Here is a 22,693-nt window from a genome sequence, read left to right as displayed (position 1 = left end):
TCAGCTTCTGGTGTAGGGTGGATGTCACGGCGCCAGCCTCGTGAATCCATGGTCTGCCTAAGAGACATCTATAAGATGGGTGGATATCCATTACCTGGAAGGTAACCTGGAAATCACTTGGTCCAATTTTGATTGGGAGATCAACTTCCCCAATCACTGCCCTTACGCGACCCATCAAATGCCTTCACAACAACCCCACTCTGCCTCATAGGAGGACCTTGATATGACAATCTGGAGAGAGTGGCTTTTGGCAATACATTTAGAGAAGATCCAGTGTCCACCAACACATTGGATATTGCATCAGATTTGCAATTCATGGAGATATGTAAAGCCATGTTGTGGTCTCTTCCCTCCTCAGGGAGATCAGCGTCACAAAAGCTCAAAGTGTTGCAAGCGGTAATGTTTGCAACAATACTATCAAATTGCTCGATGGTGACGTCGTGATCAACATAAGCCAGATCCAAGACTTTCTGCAGAGCCTCCTTATGGGGTTCTGAATTCAGCAGCAGAGAAAGAATGGAAATCTTGGATGGCGTTTGTAGAAGCTGGTCTACAACGTTGTACTCACTCTTTCTGATGAGCCTCAGCATCTCATCAGATTCTTCATCTACAATGCCACTCGGGCCAACTGAAGAAACGGGAGTTTTTTGTACAGAGGAGGATGGTTTGGCAACATCACGTGCCTGATTCTGAACATTCACAGCGGTCCCAACCGGACGCTCAACCGTATCAGAAGCAACAGCCTTAGGAGGCGCAGAAAACACACAACCACTTTGGGTCAACCCACTTACATCAGCGACGTTGGTCACGGAAGTTGAAGGCAAAGGCACTTCTACCCCATCTTGCACAACGACAGGATTGTATCTGAATGGAACGGCCTTGTCAGATGAATAGGGCACAGGGCCGGCAGGTTTAATGACCAAAGAAGGGGAAGCCTTCGGCTTGCTGCTATCATAGCGGATAACAACATGCTCGGGCATCTTGAACACTGGTGAAATCACATTCACTTCAGGCTCGTCTTCATCAACATTGCGATTCTGCAGAATCTCAATGGTTCCCTCATCCAACAACTTCTGGAGTTCTCTTCGTACTTGGTCGCAACCTAAGCGGTTAACCGAGCAGACGCGACACTTGTCGTGGTTATGCTCCAAGTAGTTGTACTGACATAGCAAACGATGTAATTCAACCAACGACTGCCTAATGTGGCTTACATATCTGACCTTGTACTTCCCAAGGCATTCCTGAACCATATTAACAGATTTCCCATGCGCAGGCAATGGGTTCTTGGTGACATTCGGGCCTGAATCTTCAAAACTCAAGATTCCACATCTCATAAGGTCTTGAACCTTAGTCTTGAGTGGGTAGCAATTCTCAATGTTATGACCCGGAGCACCGGAATGGTAAACACAATGCTGATCTGGTTTATACCACCATTGTGGATTTGCAGGAATGGCAGGAGGATCCCTGGGAGAAACCAATTTCCTTTCCAACAAGGAAGGATAAAGCTCTGCATATGTCATAGGAATTGGATCGAAGCTGATCTTCTTCCTATCATAACCCAAGTTAGCTTGATTGGTTGTACTGCCACGAGGCTGGTAAGCCTGTTGCTGTGGACGATGTTGTTGCTGATACTGAGGCTGTTGATATTGTTGCTGATGCTGATATTGCTGATGCTGCTGAGCATTGTCTTTAAAGACAGGTGCTATATGAGCCACCTGGTGCTGATGACCGGCACGGCGTGCAGGCTTCCTCTGAGCAGAGGGTCTTCTGTGCTTGGGATGGGATTGCACAGCATGTGCTTCCCCATCCTTCCTCTTAAACGCTCCATATCGTTTAGAGGAAGAGCTCTCATCCTTCGCCAATCGTCCTTCACGGACACCTTCTTCAAGACGCATCCCCATGTTCACCATCTCGGTGAAATCAGAGGGAGCGCTTGCTACCATCCGCTCATAATAGAATGAGCCAAGAGTCTTCAAAAAGATCTTGGTCAATTCTTTCTCCTCCAGCGGTGGAGTAATCTGAGCTGCCAGCTCTCGCCATCTCTGGGCGTACTCCTTGAACGTTTCCTTGTCCTTCTGTGACATGGACCTGAGTTGATCTCGGTCAGGCGCCATATCGACGTTGTACTTATATTGCTTGACGAAAGCTTCGCCAAGGTCGTTGAAGGATCTGATATTGGCACTGTCTAAGCTCATGTACCATCTGAGCGCGGCACCAGACAGACTGTCTTGGAAATAATGAATCAGAAGCTGATCATTATCAGTCTGGGTAGACATCTTCCTGGCGTACATGACCAGGTGAGCGAGTGGACAGGTGTTCCCTTTATACTTTTCAAAGTCAGGTACTTTGAATTTAATCGGTATCTTCACACCGGGAACAAGGCACAACTCGGCAGCAGACTTGCCGAATAAATCTTTGCCTCGAAGAGTCTTCAATTCCTTTCTCAGCTCGAGGAATTGGTCGTTCATGGCGTCCATCTTTTCATAAACGTCCGGGCCCTCAGATGGCTCGGAGTGATAGATGGTGTCGTCTACCCTTGGCATGGTATGCACGATAGGAGGAGCGGGAACAGGGACCGGGCTAGATGCCGGCATATGAGCAAAAGTTGGAGCAGGCCGATCAGGCATAAAACCTGGAGGCATCCCACAAGGGAACCCGGCTGGCATAGCATTGGGCACTGGGTGAGCACTGACTGGCGCAGTTGAAGTGACGACCTCTGAGATGACCGTCCTCTGGGCAGGCGTTGCAGGCTGTTGAGCAGGTTGATTTTGAGCAGCGAGGAGTTGCTCCATCAAAGCGCCAAGTCTGGCGACCTCTTCTTTCAGTTCTCTGTTCTCTTGTTCTAGCTGCTCCATGACTCTCGTAGAATTGACTCGAGTATAATACCGGTGAGTCAGCTTGTCTTCAAAATAAATGAAGAACAAAGAGTTAGGACAAGAAGACCAGAAACAAAGGGTACCTGCTTATGAAAAAATGATGCATGAAATGCTTGTGCAGATGCTTTGTTTATTTTCAAGGAACCCTTAGGGTATTATTTGCAATATTTTGAATAATTAAAGCATTTTAATTTCTCGCGGAAAATATTTCATTCAATATATCGAGACAAAGAAGTACAGCATTTTTTTATTATTACAAAGAGAAAAGGGAAATAAACATCCTATGGATCCCTAGAAGCTCGGGATACTGGAAGACGAGAAGTACACAACTTCTTGATCTCTCTCTCATAGGCCGCTTCCATATCTGCTTTCTCCTTTGCGAGTCGATCATACCTCCTCTTCCAGAATTTGGAAGACTGAGGAAGCAGAGAGGTCCAAGCGTCGTTCGGATCGTCGATCACTCGATGCTCGAGGAACTCAATCATAGCGTCCTTCTCCTTAAGCTGCTGAAGCAATTCTTCTCTTTCACGTATCCAAGCACGTGAAAGGTCTTCTTCTCTCAACTCCTCTACACGTTGGGTAGGGAGGGTTGAAGGCCCAGCCACATCCAACGGTGTAGGTCTCGGATGATCATATGGCATCAAGTACACGGCAGCTCTCTGTCTGACCCAAGAGGTGTATGGCTCCAAAGCAATGCAGTTCTTTGGACCCAACTCGTTCCTACTCTTCTTGTGAATACTGCGCCAAGCACGGACAAATCTGGCTTTCAGGCCTTGGGATCTTTACCCTCCTGGAAGAACACACCTTCTAACAGAATGTTATGAGGTTTATCCTTCAGGGGGAACCCAAGCTGACGTCGTGCGAGAATAGGATTGTAGCTGATCCCACCACATGTGCCAAGAAGAGGCACATTAGGGAATTCACCACAATAGTCAATGATCTGGACGGTATCATACACGCGATCATACCAAGATATCATCATTGGTGAGAGACATAAGTCTCTGAGACCACCGTAGACATCCCTTGTTCTCCTTGAAAGCAACTGTCTGCGGCAAGTGCGAAATAAACCACTTGTACAGCAGGGGTAGACAGCAGACAATAACTCCTCCACCCTTTGCGTTCCTCAGATGCAAAGAGACATACGCATCGCCCAACAAAGTCGGAACGGGATTAAGAACTGAGAAGATCCTAATAGTGTGTTCATGTCCACGAACTTGTCGAAGTTGGGGAATAACCCAAATCCATAGATGAGCAGCACAAACAAGGCCTCAAAGGCATCCTCACTCATGGCCTTCCCATAAAAGGTAGCTTGGGCAAGAGGAACTCGGAAGGAAAACCCTGAATTCCGCCTTTGGTAGTCAAATTAGCCCTAATCAACTCTTCATCTATGTGCAACAGGTTAGCAATCTCTCGAGCAGTCGGAATACTCTCTAGGCCACTGAACGGCACTTGATCCAGAATCGGAATCCCAATGAGATGGGAATACTCCTCCAAAGTAGGCAGCAACTGGAAGTCCGGAAATGAGAAGCAATGATACAGCGGATCATAAAACTGAGCCAGAGTACTCATCAACCCTTCGTCAACCTGAGTAGTTAGCAGAGGTAGAAGCTTCCCATAGCGAGCTTTGAAACCCAAGGGATCTAATACATAAGATGTCAGATTCCTTAACTCTTTTACATCGGGCTGTTTAAAGCTGTACTTCTTCGTATGCCTTTTTGGTCTTTCCATGTCTGAAAATTTTGCAAATAAACCCTTTTAAGTTCCTTGAAAATTTTCTTTTTTTCTGATGACATGAAGTGCAGATGAATGCATGAATGCATGAATGCAACAATCACACTCAAGGATCAAACAAGTCACACCAAACAAAGGTCATGGGAAAGCTCATTGTATCCCTAATATCAATCATCCATTTTGGTGGATTTAGGTTTTCACCTTATCGACACCCAAGTTCCATTGATATTAACGGTACATGAACCAGCTCGAACATCCTTAATATCAACCATCCGTTTTGGGGGATTTAGGTTTTATACCTAATCAACACCCAGGTTCCATTGATATTAAGGTTGTCTGAACGACTCAACCACGAATCACGGGTTTGCTGAGAGTCACGAGCATGGAGTCTCGGTTAAGAACCACCCAAAGGGAGTGTACTAGGGTTTAAACCTGCCAGACATGTTCTACCAGAGGTTCCCATAATCATCGTTCCATCTTTCGAATATTATCGGAGGAACGAATACTCGTATTCCAAAATATTCTCAAGAGAAACTCTTATGAGTGTAGTATCGCGTAACAATCGCATCAGAACTTACATCTGAACGACCTCCGCACTACGTTCCTAAAAAATAGGCCAAGATGGGTTGGTAAACTACGGTCCTTGGCTTCTGCGGCACATGATTGAAAGAATAATGCCTAACCACAAATAACTTGTGTGACATTATTAATCCAACATGACCTCCACCAAGTGAATGGACTCGCAAGTCAACTGGCTAAGGAATACTCCACACCAGTCAACAAGACTATGCCATTCTCCTATCCTAGAGTGCACTCGAGTTCGGGTATAGAACTCATCTCACAGATCACCAAAGCAAACAGCAATTGTATATCAAGCAATTCAAACATTACAATCAATACAGTCATCCCAAATGGTACAAAAATATGTCATATAACAAATAATAATATATCACACAACAAGGGTGAAAAGTAGGCAATACAACCAGGGATTTCTCCCCAGCAGAGTCGCCACTTTTCTGTAGCGGTGTATTCGTCGCTATATGATTTATTGATTAAACCATAAGCAAAGCATACAATGAATCGAGTCGCCACCGCACTTTTATTTATCCAAAGGACTGGCTAAAAAGCGAACAAAAGCCTAAGAAGTTTTACGCGTAGAGAACTAATTAAAAGATCAGAGAGTCTGGGTAAGGGGTAAATTACGCAATGGGAAGGTGTTAGGCACCCACTACGTCCTAGGTACTCCTAGGGAGCCCTTTTCACACTTGTTGTACTAAATTGTTATTTGTTATGAAATATTTATTGTGCAAACATGATTGGGATGATGAGAAAAGAATATACAAGTTAATTATTTTTGTGTTCGAACGGATGAACCGTTGCCTACGTACCTTCCATCAAAGGTAAGGATCAAAACGCCGTAGTTCGGCTAAAAGATTTCCAAAAGTTAGTGGATTCAATTTTAAACACAAGCCCTAAGGTCTTACGTTATCCACGGGAGAAAACTCAACCTTATACAAACAACGAGTCCACCATGTGAGAAAAGCTTCAACTTGCTAGTGAGGGGTTAACCCTATAATAAGCAAGGAAGACTTACAATTCAATCAACTAAGGACAAATAGGTGAGATTGACATCAACCAACTAGGATAAATCAAACCTATGGCTAATGTATGAAAACTTAACAAGAATGGACAAAGCCACAAAACCATTGAATGGGTGAAGTTAATTGATTATGATTATTCACAAAAGGAGGGTCAAAGTATGATTAAGATTGATTCAAAAGAAGTACTATGAAATGGAGTTTGAAAAAAGTCAAGGACTTGGGGTCCAGGTTTTTAGTTTGAAAGTATGAAGATGTTTGCACAATATTTATCTCAAGTTTTGAAAGTAATGTGTGAAAAGGTTTAGAACAAAATGGGTGAATGGATGAAGATGGAGTGTACAACTTCCTAGAAGGTTCACCTCTTGAAATCATATAGAAGATGACTCAAGTGTGTCCTTTGGAATAGGCAATGAGCAATAATAAACAAGCAAAGCAAAAGAGGAAAGTCAACGAAAGCGGATACCGGATGCCAATCACTGGACTTATACCAATCTCCTAAAACAGAACTGGATATCAGAGGCCACTCCATGGACTTATACTAATCTCCTCAACAAAGAAATAAAAAGTGGATACCGGATGCCAATCTATCTGGGCTTATACCAATCTCCAACAAAAACAAAGCAAACACTTGGATGTCAGATGCCAATCTATCTGGGCTTACTCTAACCTCCAACATATGATCATGGGAAAGCAAATGCCAAATTACACGGACTTACAATTGCATCCTCACATAAATCAACAAATGCATCAAGCAAAGAGAAGATGAATGGCCAATGAAATGGTCTTATACTCACTTCCATATCATAGGAACAATGGCCAATGAATGGTCTTACAATTGTCCTCAATGGGCAAACAACAAAGATATGTCACAAAGACAAATGAAATGATCATGCACTAATGAGAAATTAATGATGATAAATGCACAAAGCATAACAGCAGACATGTACAAATGAACTAAGTAATCAATCAACCAAAGTCATTCAGCACACTCTATAACCAAACAACTAGGCTCATACAAAGGGTCAGGCATTAAAGCCAACTGGAATAGGGTTAATGGTGCTCTTAACCTTGACATTGAGAGCCAAGGTGAAGCAGATGAAAGGATATGAGGGGTGTGCCTCATGCTCTTATCCCTGGTCAGGGAGAGCTTTGAATATCAGAAAGTGTGGGAGTTCAGAAAGATGGAACTCTCTCCACAAGTTAGACTCGATAGATCTTGGGTTTTTACTCACTATGCATCAACACATGTGGTGTGAGCAAGGTGAGTGACTCACAGAATAGTAGGAGATAGGCTACATATCTCTTTTGTCTACCAATTGCCTTATTCAAAGGACTTTTCCTGCTTGGGACGAAAGTAAACAAACACAAACATCGCCTCTTAAGGAGGACTTCAGACAGTTGCCTGGCCAAGTAACAGGCCAGGTCTTCCATACTACATGAAGAAAAAGGATTCTACCTCAATGCAAATGCTATCAAGCAAAGCAAAGCAAGTTCTTAAAAGAACTGGGCAACTAATGGTACCTGAAACCAGTCAAACAAAATCAGTATACAATTCAAATTCAAAACCAATATAAGATAAGGATCAACACAACACAATCAGTCAAATGTGCAATGCACAAAGCTCAAAGCATATGAGCTAAGCATCCTACAAAACAAAACAAGTTAGTTCATGATAATCAATCAAACTTAATCAACTTGCATAAGTCTCCTTGAAGCATTTGCTTCTTAACCTGAAAAACCAAACTTAAACATGAGCAACAAGACCACTAGGACAAGCCTAGGGTCAAAAGGAGATAAAAAATCCAAAACAGCAAGGGAAAGTTATCCAAAATCAAGTTCAAACAATTAAGAAACAAACCCAAGTGGTTTCATGTTCATATCATTCATCATTATCATTTCACAAGCAAATTAGGTCAAGACATGTCATATAGGACCTCAAAGAAGTCAACAGAAAGACTCAAGTCAAATCCAATCACAAACATTTCAATAAATTCTCAAATAATTCATGACCAAACATCATCCATAACATGATAAGCATACCAAATTTCAGCTCATTTGGATCAAAGGAAGTAGGTCAATGAAAATCAGAAAGTCAAAGCAAGTTCAAGCAAACTCATACAAAGCATCAAAACATGCACCAACTTCAATAAATCATAAAACAGTGATAAAACATGATAAATGAATGGGACTAAAACCATGACAAACTTTAAGATGTCTACAATTCACATGTCAAATTTCAAGTCCATCCAATTAAGCATTAGAATTTCACAAACCAAATACAAACATGTATCACCAAACGTCAACAATTGACCAAACAGGGGAGAAAATTCCAATCAAATAGGAATTGCCATCAATAATTCCAGAAAAAATCACATGTATTCTCAACATCCACAAGTATGTTCATGGAAAAATCCAGACCAATTTGAGTTCAATAAGCATGGTAAATAAAATCATGAAGTTGGATATGAATGGTGTGACACAAATTGTCACACCTCTATTCAAAAAATCATATCTCATCAACCAGCAATGATAAATTCAAAACTCTACACCAAAATCACCATGAACATGTCTAGTTTAAGCACAAAAAATTTCAGAGGCATTGGATTAAGTATGCATTTCACAAGCAAATTGGCATAGCATACATAAAATGGACACACATGCACAAACCCTAGCACATTTTAAAATCCACACGTGCAAAAAATCTGGAAAGATCACCATAATAAACTAGAGATCATGAGGAGCATTTCACAAAAAATCCCATCAAATTTGGATTAAAATTGAAGAACTTATGAATTTTTGAAGATTGGGACACAAAATGAAATAAATATTGAAATAATGAAATGATTTAATTAAAATTAAAACCGGCAGTGGCATTTTTGTAATAAACCTGTCCCTTAAGTGAAACGCTGCGTTTCACTTAAGGAGGTGTCACGCAGCCAATGGTCACATGGGAATGGAACAGTGAGCTCATGCAGAACAAAAACTCCACACAGCCAAACGCGATTTCTGGGTTGAAGGAAATTAGGGTTTGGGTACTGTTCATCATGTTCATCAATCGTGATGAACTTTTGTCCCAGATTTGGAAAATGAGCATACCATTCACATCATCTAATCACGTACATCACAAATCCAATCTTCATTAACCCTAATTCTACCTATCATGGAAGCATCGAGCAAAATAACATTTAGACATCAAATTTCATTTCAACACAACTCTCTTAATACTCAACCATTTTCCACGATTTAAAGCTCATTGTATTCAGCATGAAAGGGTCTTTAATAAGCATATCAACATTTCAAGAATGGTTAGGTTCGAAATTTTACCTAGCTTGAAGAACAGTGTTGGAATGGTGATTTTCTGGCCACAACAAGCTGCAACAGATGCACAATAATGTTTGTATTGGTGAATGGAAGGAGAACTTGAAGCTCAGCTAGCACGATTCAGCTCCAAATTCGAACTGCCATGTGAGAAGCTCAATGGAACAGTGGTGCTTTGATGCTTTACAGTTATGAAATGGTGCTTGCAATGGCTTCCAAAATGTTGGTAGATGATGAAACAAAGCTCAGGAACACGAGTTCTTTGAAGGTTTTCAGAAAAAGGTTCAGATGAAGAATTGAGTGTTTTGAGAGAAAATGAAGTTTTGATCTGGTTTGTGAATAGTGGCTAGGGTTTTCTATCAGAAAATGAGCAATATATACTCTGTTTAATGAAGCTTAAGTTTGGTTAATGAGGTGGTAATTGGAATTAACTTAAATGAAGGTATTTTGACAATTTGCTAAAAACCACTCCATAATCCATGGGGTGCATGTTAATGCACGAAAATGGGCTTTAACACCTTCCAAATTTGATTTCTGAACATTGGCAAATGGTAAAAAGTGTAGGAAATGGTTAATTTGAAAGTCCACTTTTTCACCTCCCTCATTTTAAATTCAAGCCACTTGAAAAATACCATTTTGATTGGTTGATTTTTGGTGAATTGTGATGAAGTATTTGGATAGAGCACATCAAATATGACTTCTAGCAAAAAACCTCACTCAATTTGGCCAAATGGTTTGGAAGATATGCCACTTTGAAGTTCAAATTTTTTTGAGAATGATTTGATCATAACTTGCCAACCACACATGAGAAATGAGTGTTCTTGGACTTTTTGGAAATGGGAGAACAAGATCTTAAACTTTCATGTTGGACAAAAAATCATTTGAAGCTTGTATGATGAAGTAATTTTGAGGAGAAGAACTTTCCATTTTTGGCAAATTCCAATTATAGGTCAACTTACTATTTTTGGAAACTTCTTGTCTGACTTCAAATTCTTCACTGTGGGTGTTTGACATGTTATATGAGGCTTATATGGACATGAATGAGACCTCTCAAACCAATTCCCACCATCAAATCACTGATTAAATGCACAGTTGACCACAGTTGACTTCAGTTGACTTTGTTAGGGTTTTGGTTGACTGAACCATGTTCTGATGAATTCCAAGCCCCTACCACTTGAGATCTTGATTCAAAATGATGTCACAACTCATATGAACTCTTGATGAATGATCATGGTGCCCAAATTCTTCAAGAATGGCCACCATCTATTGCTTAATGACTGTTTTGACTGATTTGACCTAGCTGGCTTCATCTGCAAGTAACATGGTTAGATGACAATATTTTTGTACTTTTGGTTAATAGACAGATGAAAAGCAATGATATACAAATGCAATACATGCTTGGTGATCAAGAACCACACTCACAAGATAACCCACCCACTAGGAGGGAAGCAAAGGTGCACAAAGATCCTTGAGGCAATGATATGGTATGATATGATGCCATGAGGGATCTTAGGGACAAAATTGGGGTCTTACACCCGTGTCTTCTTTAAAAAATGCGCAAAAGGCTATTGAGGTTGGCAGCATTGATCAATGGGGTCGTATGATAGAGATTGCTGAGAACAAGAATAGGGCTGGATTGGGATTTCAACCAGGGTCGTTCAATGTCAAGGCTGAAGTTATGCAACCGAGTTTCCGCAATGGAGGGTTCATTCATGGTAATGATCAACACTCAGCTGTTGTGATTGAAGATGGTCACGATGAAGATGAAGCTTGTGCCAACTTTGTGACGCATGGCCAGACTTGCAACAATTGGGTTGTTGTTGATGTTCCTACTGTTATCCATCACTCTAAGTAATTTATTTTTCATTTTAAAGATAAAATCCTTCTCCTATGCCTAAGGGAGAAGTGAACATTATTCGGCATTTCTATTATCATCAATAAAATGCAATTTTATTCATCCACATATATGACGTTTTATTTTCACTTTTTGCTTTTTCTGAAAATGGTAACCACAAAAAACATAAATAGATAATAATATTCCATCTGCATGATATTTGATAACAATTCACTTCTCTAAAATCAAAACATCAAATCATTATGCAGGTTAGTTCTCATACCCATTGAATACAATGATCCTACTCCCTCTCCAAACATTGATTTCCCTGTGTTTGAGGCTGAGGAAGAAACCGATGAAGAAGTATATGATGAGTTATCTTGTTTACATGAGCACGAGGAAAATTCATTCAACCGTTTGAAGAGCAGATTGAGCTAGTCAACTTGGGTTTCGAGGATGATGTGAAGGAAGTTAAGATTGCATCTCAATTGTGTCCAGAAGCTAAGAAGGGGTTGATTGATCTTCTTTGAGAGTATTCAGATGGTCCTATCAAGACATGCCCGGTTTGGATTCTAAAATTATGGAGCATAGATTGTTGTTGAAGCCAGAATGCCCGCCGGTCAAGCAGGAGTTGAGGAGTACTCAACCTGATGTGGCAGTAAAGTTCAAAGAGGAAGTGCAAAAGGAGATTCATGCTGGTTTTGTTGTTACCTCCGAATATCTGCAGTGGGTGGCCAACATTGTGCATGTTCCAAAGAAAGATGGAAAAGTCCGCATGTGTGTTGATTATAGAGATTTGAACAAAGCTAGTCCAAAAGATGATCTTCCTCTGCGACACATTGATATGTTGGTAGACAATACAGTTAAATTCAAAGTCTTTTTCGTTTATGGACGGATTTTTCGGTTATAATCAAATCAAGATGGCACCTGGAGATATGGAGAAGACCACATTCATTACACCCTAGGGAACATTTTGTTATAGAATGATGCCTTTCGATTTAAAGAATGCTGGTACAACATACCAGAGAGCTATGACCACTCTTTTTCATGATATGATGCATAAAGAGATTGAAGTTTATGTTGATGACATGATTGCCAAATCAAGTGATGAAGAAGAACATGTTGAGCATTTGTTAAAGTTATTCCAGCGTTTAAGGAAGTACAAACTCCGCTTGAATACCAATAAGTGTACTTTTCGTGTTCGTTCTAGTAAGTTGTTGGGCTTTATCGTCAGTGAGAAGGGTATTGAGGTTGATCCTGTCGAGGTCGAAGCAATACAAGAGATGCCTGCACCCAAAACTGAGAAGCAAGTCAGAGGTTTTCTCGGCCGCTTGAATTATATCTCCATATTTATATTGCATATGACTGCCACATGTGCGCCTATTTTCAAGCTTCGTCGGAAAGATCAGTCTTGTGATTTGACCAAGGACTTCCAGAAAACTTTTGATAATATCAAAGAGTATCTGCTTGAACCTCTGATTCTGTCTCCACCTGTTGAAGGAAGACCCTTGATCATGTATTTGATCGTGCTTGATGAGAGTATGAGTTGTGTTCCTGGTAAGTAAGATGAATCTGGAAAGAAAGAGTATGAAATTTACTACCTCAGTAAAACGTTCATCGACTTTGAGACTCGGTATTCTATGCTTGAAAAGACTTGTTGTGCATTGGCTTGGGCTGCTAAGCGTCTGCGCCAATATATGTTAAATAATACTACTTGGTTGATATCCAAAATGGATCCAATCAAGTATATTTTTGAGAAGCCTGCTTTAACTGGGAGAATTTTCCGTTGGCAGATGTTATTATCCGAGTATGATACTGAATACCGATCTCAAAAAGCGATTAAAGGTGGTGTCTTGGCTGACCATTTGGCTCACCAACCAATTGAAGATTATCAGTCAATGCAGTATGATTTTCCTGATGAAGAGATTTTATACTTAAAGATGAAAGATTGTGAGGAACCATTGCTTGAAGAAGGGCCAGAACCTGGTTCCCATTGGGCATGGTGTTTGATGGAGCTATTAATTCTTAGACTGACTTTCAAATGTACAAAAAATATGGCTGAGTATGAAGCTTGCATTTTGGGGCTTGAAGAGGACATTGATCTCAGAATCAAGTATCTTGACGTCTATGGAGATTCAGTTTTGGTTATGAATCATATCAAAGGTGAATGGCAAAGGAATCAACCCGGTTTAATACCATATAGAGATTATGCGAGGAGGATTTCAACGTTCTTCACAAAGGTTGAGTTTCATCATATCCCTCGAAAAGAAAATCGACTGGAAGATGCTCTTGCAACATTGGCTTCAATGATTGTGGTCAAGTCTTGGAATGAAGTTCCCAACTTGATTGTAATGTCTCTTGATAGGCCGGAGCATGTGTTTGTTGTTGAAGAGATCAAAGATGAAAAGCCATGGTTTTTTGATATTAAGTATTTCCTCCAAAGTCAGATTTACCCTCCTGAGGCATCTTTGAAAGATAAAAAGACTTTGAGGAGATTAGCTGGAAACTTCTACCGGAATGGTGATGTGTGTAGCGGGAAATTCATGATCATTAAGCTATTGACAAGCTAAAGATCAATTAACAAGAGTCGCCACCGCGATTTTATTGTTTCCAAGGGAAAAGGGAAAAAATACGAACAAAACCCAAATAGTAAGAAGTTTTCAAATAAAAACTAATAAAAATCAGAGATCGCAGGTAAGGGGGTTGGTTACATAGAGGGAAGGTGTTAGCACCCAAAGTGTCCTAGATACTCCTAGGGAGCCCTTTTTGTGTGCATATGTATTTTGTACAAAGTGATGTTTATAAACAAATAGAATGGGGGGATGAGAAAAGAATTGGTTAATTATATTTTTTGTGTTTGCCAAGACCTTTGGCCTCGTGCCTACGTACCAACATAAAAATGAGGGATCAAAACCTCGTAGTTCGTGCTAGAAATTTCAAAGTGAGTATGTTGGTTTTAACAAAATTTAAGTTTGAAAGGCACAAAGGCCTAAAATGGTTTGAATGAGTTAGTTCTTTTTGGCTTTTCGAAATTTCAAGTCAAGTATAGTTAAGTTTATTTACAAGTTTGATTTAAGAAAATAAGTTTGAAAATGCAATGGCATAAGGCCAAAGTTTCTACCTTTTGCAAAAGTGGTCAAAGTTAGAACAAAATAGTTTACACAAAGAAGATTTTGAAAATGGAGGGAGAGATTTTGAAATTAAAGAAGTGGGGAGAATAAGAAGAGACTACCCTAGATACAAGAAATTTAAAAGTTTAAAGTTGAAAAGATCTGACCAAATGGGAGCAATCCAATAGACAAGTATGTCAATAGAAACCCAGAATTCCCTTGAACTTTTTAGAATCAAGCAACACACAAATACACAATTATATCAATCTTGAAGAGCAAAGGCATCAAATAAAGATGGCCTCATCCAAGCTTATCCACTTCAATGATCTCCTTCAAAATAGCCCATGTAGCAGATGAAATCCATAAGTCACAGGTTCAACATAACAGCTTCACAAGGATCAATGTTGCAGATGAATCTGGAGAGATCTAGAATGATGTATCAGATGAATCCAAACTTGCAAGTTCTTGGTCTTTCAACAAATTGTCATTTGCCAAGTCCATTAGCAAAGGAATGCTGCCTAAATTCTAAGTCCAATTAGGGAGATCAAAGCAACAGTCCATTCAAATTGTTTTTGGGGTTTTGTTATTATTATGTGCATTAATGGTCAAAAACCAATCAAACAAACAAGGCAACAAAGTATATCACACAATATGGTCCAAGTGGACAAAGTGAAAATTGCATAAACATAAACAATTAGAATGATATGTACAATGACAAATGATAAAAGAATACTAAAAGTAAATTGCATTAAAAGTAAAAGCTTGAAAGTAAAAGTTAATGGTTAGTAAGTCAATGGTTAGCTTTGTTTTCTTTTTTTATTTCAAGACATTATTTGGAGAAAACTCAACCCACTTGCCACAAGCATGGATCCTTGAACCAAAACATCTTCCAAAGGAAGGAAAGAATGCCATGTTTCCACATAATACCATGGAAGAGGGGAGACTTACAATCTCACTAACTAGAATGCTTATGCCTTTTATGTCACAAATTTAATGCTATGTTAAGCAATCGTAATTGGACTTATGTAGAAGTCACAACTATTTGAGGTCGGGCAATAGACTTTTGGTGTTAATGCATGTTGAAGACATAATATTAAGGACTATGCTCATTAAACATACCACACACAAAAAATATGCAAAGGTGTGGCCTAATCTCATCCATACTCATGTTAATCTTTCTATCAACTAGCATTAGGATTTTTGAGATGTCATTGGCCAATTGAGAATGAATGGATGAAGAAGGGGAATTATATGAAGAGGGAAAGGGATGAATGAGATCTCAAATTGGTCAAAGGAGGACTTTTACCAAATTAATATTATTCATTCATTTTGGGAGATGGAATGTACATTCCATCAATCCCCTAAATCCAATAATATTAATTTGACAAAGTCAAATCAACCTTGACCAAGGCCCAAAAACAAATGAGAAACTCAAATAAGTCAATCCAAATGGTCAACATAATTAAAATGACATTTTTTCAATTAAAAATATTAAATAATGCATTAAATTCAATTATGTTTTGTCCAAATCCTAAAATCATATCAAAACACCAAATAAATGGCCATGTGATTTATCATAGGTCAAACAAGGTCAAGGGACCTTGGATAAAAAATTTCATAATTTTTGGATAAATGGCCATGTAATTCATGAAAAATATTAATAATGATCCAAAGAATAATTTTAATTCAGAATATTAAAGAGAAAAATATTTGAGATTTTTTGGTGAAAGTCCCATATTTTTTGGATCAATATTAAATTTATTATGAATTATTGAAAATAATGGAATTAAATGGAAAATCAGAAATTAAAAAAATACGTGGACCATCAGATCTCCCTCATTAATTGAGGTGGCAGATCTGATGATCCACAGCGCGCGTTCCACCAAGGCGCTAGTCAACTGCGTGGCAAACTTGTTAATCACAATGCACAGTCAAGATTAGAACGCAGGGATTGGATCACACGGTCAAGACCTTAACCACACCATCACCGGAGCCAGAGCTCCGGTTGTCTTCTCCGGCGAGCCTCGCCGGACTGGTCACCATCAATCATCACCCAAATTTCAAAAAGGGACATGATTTTAAAGAGAAAACATCACTGAGCAAGAATATCACCTCCATTTCTTCCAATTCCAACTATATTGAGAGATATGTGGAATTGAAAAATGAGGTTCATGATCTGAGTTGCTTCGATTCATCATCAAAACAACTCAAACACCTTTCCTACATTGGTAGGACTTCAGCCAACACAATAATCAAGAGAATTGAGCAATAAATAAGGAGAATCGAAGAGTTGAAAAATTCTGCAAAATACCTTCAATGGAGGTTTGAACTTGCTAGATCTTGATCTGAATCGTGCTTTGCTTCACTCCAATTGCTTGGAGAAGAGGAATGGAATGGCTTAGGATCAAAGGACTCCTTGAGAATTGAATTCCAAAACAGTGGAGATTCAAGCTCAAATTCAATTGAATTTTTCAGGTTTATCCTCTCAATGTGAAGGGTTTTTTATGGGGAATCAAATCTGGCGCAGTGTGTCCGCTGATTGTGAGAAAATGAGCTTCAATTTATAGAGGATTCAAGTGTTAATTGCACACTCCATTCAAGTTTCTAAAATTGGCAATGTGAGGTCAGGTGGTGCATGGGCGCGCATGGGCCCATCAAATGATTTCCAAAAGTCCAAATTTGAAGTTCAAATATGTTGAAGCAAGCTTGAAATGCAAGGCAATTGAGAATTTGAATTTGAAGTTTGATCCATGACACATGATACCAGTCTGTTTAAGCCATGTGCAGCCTATGCATTTCTCATCCAAAATGCATGAATTTTAGTTCTTTGGAAAGGTGAGATCAAGAGAAACAAGTTTTATGTTGAACACTTTTTCATTTGGAGCTTGGAACTTGGAGATATTTGAGGTGGAAGTTTGGAAAAATTGACATATCAAAATTTTTCTAAGTGTCGAGCGATATGTCTCAATATTCCACCTTGCTTAACTTTTTATGGGAGCTTAAAATGAGAAAAGTGTATTCATCAAAGTTGTAGCTCTCTCAAAGACCTTCAAAATGTTCACTAATTTCATGTCATTTGGATTTGAAATGATAGAGTCAGACATTTTTGAAGTTTGGCAAAATCACTTAATCAATGGTATCGGTCAAAAGTGACCTATAATGTAGCCTCATATCACATGTGCAAAGAAGTTGAATTAGCTCTCACTCCAAACATAAAAGTTGAATTAGACACATTGTATTTGATTTTGCAACTTGGAAATCTTTCATATCATAAAAATTGAGCATGTTATGACCTTGGGAAATTGACTTTCAAATTAGGGTTTAGACAAAATGACCTATAATGTTTCAACATAGAAAATGATTTTCCAAGCAAAAATAGCTCTAGGTATTAAGAGTAACTTTTATCTTTGAATCATTTTCATATGGTGAAAATTGTAGGAGATAGGGTCTAAGGAGACCCAGTTTTGATTAGATGAATTCATCTGGCCAACCACCATCAACCAACTTGCTAATTTCCAATTCTCTTGCCTTTATTGGTTCATGGTAGGTCATATATGCATAATATGATGAATTTTTCAGTGTCCCTTGATAAATTTGATCAATTGGTGAGATAGCTTGTTGGAGAAGTTACTCAAGATACCACGTTAAACTAGGGTTTCCAAGGCAAATCACCCCCAAACTCTTGAAGCAAACTTGATCAATATAACATGTAGAAACAATTGAGACTCATACATGATGCTCATAACCATTCTTGAATCAATTATTGGTGGTGCTCTTTGTTCATGAGGGTCTTAAACCCTAGATATGATCAATGAGTCAAGGAAATCATGTCCCTACCTACAAAAGAGTTAGACAACTACAAAGACATATTTTTTTGGTATTTTGGTTTGTGAAATGATAAAATACAAGTCTGATATAATCAAAAAGTGCTTGGTAATTGTCGCAACCTGAAAAATACAGTGTGCGAAAAAACAACCGGCGAAAGAGAATGACAGAAGAGTCGCCATCGTGCGTTATTTATCCCAAGGAGGGAAAGGAAACGCTCGAAGTAAACCTGAAAAAAGGAAAGGACAAGATGGGGTCTCGCAACCAAATCTTGGGTTCGGGAGTCGGTTATGCGAAGGGAATGTATTAGCACCCCTACGCATTCGTAGTACTCTACGGGATCCACTTTTGTGGTTTTTTGTCTAAAGGGTGTGGGTTTATCTAATGTGTTTATTTACTAAAAAGGCTAAGAGAAATGACTCGCGCGGATGTCGCATCCACTGCATACGTATCTCATCTGAATATGAGAATCAGAGTCTTCGTAGCTCGGCTGACCTATGGGTTGGGGGATGTGTGCTCGCTAAGACATCGCGTCTTATGCCTACGTATCTCATCTGGAATGAGAATCAGAGCGGGCCGTAGTTCGGCTAACTACGGGGTTATGGATTGGGTTTTGGACGAACGACGTCACTACGCAATCTACCGGATGCTCGACCTTTGGAGACTTACTCGCCTGTAGTAGAAGGAGTAAACGTGTTGCTTTGGGTTTTAGGGTTTGGGATGCTCGAGGGCAAAAAGGCAGTCCTTGACGAAGGAACCGCGCTACTTGCAGGGATATGAATACAAAACACAAAACATGTATCTCAAAGTAAAATGCCACCAAGGGGCTCAAACATTGCCTCCTATCGAGGTCTTCCAGCTAAGAAAGCGATAAAGTATGAGAAAGGGAAAAAAATACCACACGGATAAAGATCCGAAGCTATAGCCGTTAAAGGGGCAAGAAACCCTGAAATGTCTCCAGCTGGACCGTCAAAGGAAATCAGTCAACACGAATAATCAGAATAAAACTCCAGGGGGTATCCCACAAATAAAGTGGGAAACCACGCGAGTGTCTCTGCGAAAGCCATGTGAGCCCTCACAAAACTCGACAAAGGGTTAGAGCAGCAGGATGAAATCAAGAGAAAACAATGCCATGGAAACACAAGACAGGTTAGAATAAACAAAATAGGGTAACCCAGAGTTGCCCCTAAATCAAAATGTAACCACATGAATAATTCCATCAAAATTCACAAAAGGCTCACAAAAAGGTATCAAATTCACCCATAATACCTCATACATTTAGAGCATTCAAATAAAAGGCATAAAGATGATGGATATAGGGCAAACCTGATTGGAGAGCTTGATTGAGTTGCGCCCGTGAGGTTTACAAGTTGAGTTCCCTTCAGGGTTTGGAGGTTGCTCTGAACTCTGTTGGCTTTTCTCTCACTATCTTTTTCCTCAGGGTTTTATTCCAAGGAAACCTCAGAGTGTTTTGCTTCTCTTCCTTCTTTCTCCAGTAAATCTCCCAGTGTAACTCCAAGTGTGTTTTCCTCTACTGAAACTTCAGTATTTATAGACTGATTTTCGTGGGTAATGGGCTCAAATGAGGGAGACCCAAGTCCAAAATAATTTGTTATATTTTATTTATTTATTTTATTTATTTATTTAATTAATTAATTAATTAAATAATAATTTTTTTTTTTCGTTTTTTTTTTCCAGGAAAAATGAAGGGTAAATTTTGGGGTAATACAGCTGCCCCTATTCAATCAACTGGAGACCCGGAAAGAAGATGGCAGCTGCTTTCGTACTTTCGAGGTATCAAGGGATTGAATACAATAAAAGCCCAAAAATTTGCACTGAAGTGAAGTGAAGTAACAATGTCTGTCAGAATCGGCAAAGAGGTGGTCTTGAAAGAAGAATCCGTCTGGTACGGTGAAAGTCAGTCTGAATATCGAAAAAGAATGTTAAACTGGATACCAAAATAAATGGTAACACAGAAATAACCATGGCCTGAATGCCGCTCATCAGTCTGAATACTGGAAAGGATTTCGATCTGAACATCGGAAAATGGGCCTGAATGCCACAAGTCGCATCGACCTGAACGTCGGAAACTTCTTCGATCTGAACATCGGAAAATTGGCTTGAATGCCACTTCGATCTGAATATCGGAAAATTGGCCTGAATGCCACTTCGATCTGGATACCGGAAAACTGGCCTGAATGCCACTTCGGTCTAAATACCGGAAAACTGGCTTGAATGCCACAAGTTGCATTGACCTGAACGTCGGAAACTTCTTCGATCTGAATATCAGAAAATTGGCCTGAATGCCACTTCGGTCTGGATACCGGAAAACTGGCCTGAATGCCACTTCGGTCTGGATACCGGAAAACTGGCCTGAATGCCACTTCGGTCTGGATACCGGAAAACTGGCCTGAATGCCACTTCGGTCTGGATACCGGAACATTGGCCTGAACGCCACTTCGGTCTGGATACCGGGAAAACTGGTCTGAATGCCATAAGTTGCGTCGACCTGATCGTCGGAAACTTCTTCGATCTGAACATCGGACAACTGGCCTGAACGCCACTTCGTTCTGGATACCGGAACATTCATGCCTGTCAGTATCGGCAGAAATAGAGAATGATGATGGAGGCGGCGCATGGGCCAATGACACTTGCTGGGGATAACCAAGGTGAGTCATGAGCAATCTTCAGTCTGAGTACTGGAAACAACTTCTAGCTTATCACTTGGGATACCGAGAATGTTTTATGCTTACATGCGTATGTTTGAATTTTTCAATGGCGTAATGCTCCATGAAAATGGAAATGCTACGCGATTTGGAGGGATGCAATGCAATATGATTCTACATGCAGAAATGCGAAATCCTGGGTAGAATGCCAAGCTGAGGCAAGGGGATCTACTGGGGAAATGATCACCATCTTCTGGACCCTGGCAAGGCTGTTGGAGATGCACAGCACAAAGAATTCTGTGGGGAAATGACCTGCCACACGGTGTTCTAGCAATGACGAAATACCGAGATTCTGACTGGGGAGAGAACGACACTGAACACCTGCTGTTGGGGAAAGCGATAGTGGTTCTGACAACCACGATCTGCGAGAGATGACTCAACAGGGGAAGCAAACACTGATACGGTACCGAGGTTCTGCTTCAAGGAAAGAAACCATGGATCTGGCATTGGGATTATCGATCTGGCCTCGAACTCTAAGGAGCAGTCACTTCTGCTGGGAAGATACAGTCTGACACTGTCAACTCCGCTGGGGATATATAGTCTGGCACTGTCAACTCTACTGGGGAGTGTATGTCCTGAAACAAACGCTTGGGGAAGTACAGTGGTGAGAACCTGCTGGGGATTGAAGAACCCAACACTCTGATCAGCTCTGCAGGGATAAGACACCGAATCCGTCTGTTGGCGACTTCACTGGGGAAGATATTCACGATCATCTGCAGGGGATTTTAAGGAAATGCCCCGAGGGTATCTGTTCTGAATAGACGATCCAAAGCACTTAAAATTTACAGCAATTTTAAATGTTTATTAAGTCTGTACCTGTAAAGCCCTTATGTGTCATGATGCAATGTTTATCAAAAATTCGGACGTCATTTTTGCAAACAAAACAGTAAAATGAAAATGAAAACAGAGATATACTGAATAACATGATTTTATTGATTGAATGGCCTCTGAATAGGCATTTACATTAAGAAGCAATCCCTAGAAAGAGGTAATCGCACAATAGATAAAAACAGAAATTAACTTAATGGCAATGTGAAATGGATTTCTATTGGGTTCCAATTCTGCTATGACTTGTCCGTCTTCAAGATCCTCCAGATGATCAGCTTTCTGAAAGAGTGATTGGACTGTTTCCTATCCTTCAAAAATTTCCAGTCATCGACATGAGATGAGATTCAGAACTAACTCAGAACGCAGTCATTCGCTTAATCCCTAACTTTTGCCTGGATCGCCCTTTTCGGGTTTTCAATCCACCGGGATACCCATTTTTGCCTAAGTTGCCTTTTCAGGTTTTCAACTTACCGGGTGTACAATCTTTTTTATTTTTTTGTCCCTAATTTTTGCCCGAACCTTTTCATTTTCTTGGTTCGTCGGGATGCCCATTTTTTGCCTGGACTATTCTTTTTACTGTCCAGCGGGTCTATTTTATGCGAAGTATTTTTTAACTGCGTCTGAGTTCACAGGGGAAGTGAAGTTTTCACCATCCATAGTTGCAAGCATTAAGGCCCCACCATCAAAAACCTTGGTGACAATATACGGTCCATCATAGTTAGGAGTCCACTTGCCCCTGTGATCTGTCTGAGGAGGAAGGATCCTTTTCAACACTAAATCTCCGACTTGGAAACAACGAGGATGCACTTTCTGATCAAAGGCTCTCTTCATCCGACTCTGATAC

Source organism: Lathyrus oleraceus, chromosome 6 (genome assembly GCF_024323335.1).
Source record: "Lathyrus oleraceus cultivar Zhongwan6 chromosome 6, CAAS_Psat_ZW6_1.0, whole genome shotgun sequence".
In the NCBI taxonomy this organism is placed as follows: domain Eukaryota; kingdom Viridiplantae; phylum Streptophyta; class Magnoliopsida; order Fabales; family Fabaceae; genus Lathyrus; species Lathyrus oleraceus.
Note: the sequence above shows the minus strand (reverse complement) of the source record.